Source organism: Austrofundulus limnaeus, unplaced genomic scaffold, assembly GCF_001266775.1.
Source record: "Austrofundulus limnaeus strain Quisiro unplaced genomic scaffold, Austrofundulus_limnaeus-1.0 Scaffold124, whole genome shotgun sequence".
Lineage (NCBI taxonomy): Eukaryota > Metazoa > Chordata > Actinopteri > Cyprinodontiformes > Rivulidae > Austrofundulus > Austrofundulus limnaeus.
In genome coordinates this window covers 790726-792812 of record NW_013952526.1, presented here as the reverse complement: position 1 = coordinate 792812, position 2087 = coordinate 790726, and positions in this window count along the sequence as shown.

The following is a 2087-nucleotide window of genomic DNA, read 5'->3' as shown; positions in this document are numbered from 1 at the left end:
AAACAGTGATCTGTTTGATCTTGTCTTTGTATTCAGTTGAATAAAGATTGAAAAGGATTTGAAAATCATCATATTCTGTTTTTATTTATGCTTTACACAACATTCCAACATCATTGGAATTGGGGTTGTAAAAAATGACAAATAAAGGGACAGATGTATTAAAAACAGTCTAAATTGTCATTGAGGCAGAAATTGAAATGTTTCTGTATCTTTGAACATTTCTGTTTGATAAACRTCATGATTTTACTTTCAGTTTTTGTAAAATTACGATAATTGATACAGTGGACTTTGGAGCACATGAGAACAGTATTCAATATATCAAACTTTCTCCGCTTTTAAAGAGATGTTCACTGAGAAAAAATAAAGCTATTTGTGTGTCAGAGATATCCAATTAATTTGTATTATGTTCTTTATTCTCCACTTATAATAAAAAAGTCCATTCCTACCATAAGCACACCAAAGTATGTAAGATGGTTACAAGAACAGATGACGTGAGTCTGATTCTTTTCCCACAGGGTCTGGCAGCCATCACTGCTGAAGCCTGGTAAGCCAAAACAATCCACATCGTTCATAATTTGGTGACTTCTGGGCTTTAACTTAATAAATAAACACATTAGACACTTACTTCCGGTTGATGTATTTAGGAACACACACCAGGGTTGATGGGTTTTCTGAGATACAAAAAAAATTCTGATTTACACGTGGATAATATCAGATGTTCATCACTTATTTTTTTACAAAACAAAGATAAAACCTTTGCCTTTTGTATAGWATTCAGTAATAACAGAACAATGAGTAAAATACAACAAAAGGTAAAATTTCATAGTTACAGTTGTGTTTGTATCAAGATTTATAGTGATGTTGACTCGTTCCTGAAGTTCTGAAACATTCCTGCCACTCACACTCAGACCAAATAGCCTYTGATCATACAGTTTGTCTGAGTCTTTCAAAGCAGTCTGCAAAACAAAATACAACCAGTCATTCAGACAGCCTGTAGAATAACTGGCGACTCATAATTTGTTATTTAGGTCAAAGTTTGAAACAAAACCCCACACAGGTTGTTGTGGCGTGACATTTTAAAATATTTAACTGAAACAACTTCCTGCTTCCTGTACAAGCAATTCCCTTACTTTAACTACCAGTAGAACAACCCAAATTCTTATTAAAATTCACTGCTTTCTATGCAAACCTTCACGTGTTAATGGGGGAAGAGGAGGATCTAAAACAGAACTAAAACAGATCTGTTGTGGATAATGTTCATTGTTCTGACCTCGTTTGGAAAATGAACCATGCAGAACACGATGGTATTATTCTCTCCAGCCTCCAGCTCTCTCGGCAGACCAGCTTTCACTTTCCTGTTRGGCACCTTGACATTAAACTTTGCCTATGTCAGAGCCAGAAGCAAGAAATAAAATTATATGTAAATGCACAGTGCAGTTTGTWTCAAAAAGACCATTGATCAAACATGAATGTGCAGCAAGAACAGTTCTTATGGCTAAAGCCTACTTCACACAGCCTCAGAACTGCTGAAATCGGCTCCGAAGATTTCAGTATGGTTGATCGACACTTGACCGGATGACGAGCAGTCCCGTGGTTGTTTGGTGTTCRTTTTTGCACRCACCTTTCTTGCTGAGCTCCTGGGAAACCCCTCCCACTGCATCACATGTCAYTGCATGAGGTTTCTTCCCGCTGGAGTCTACAATGTGGGGAAAAAAGGTCAAAACCAGTTATCCAATGTTATTTATCCACAAACCTGTCCTGGTAAAAGCTCCTAAGTTTTTATCAGTCAGATGCAATCGTGCACAAACATCTATTCTATCTCCATTCATGGGTTTTGGACCATTTGACTATCTTTATAAATGTCTGCTTCCTGTTACAACAATTGGCTTCAGGAAGCGAGTCATTTTTTTAAGTGAGTGGTTGAAGTAAAATGCAGTGTCTGAGTGCTTTCAGCAGAAAACAAACACTCCCATAAACACCTGACCAGTCACACAATAAGCTCTTATGTGTGTAGATAAAAAGTTTGGCCCACAGATTGCAACAAGAAGGAGTAGAAATGTCGACAATGCGAAMAGAAAGACACAATT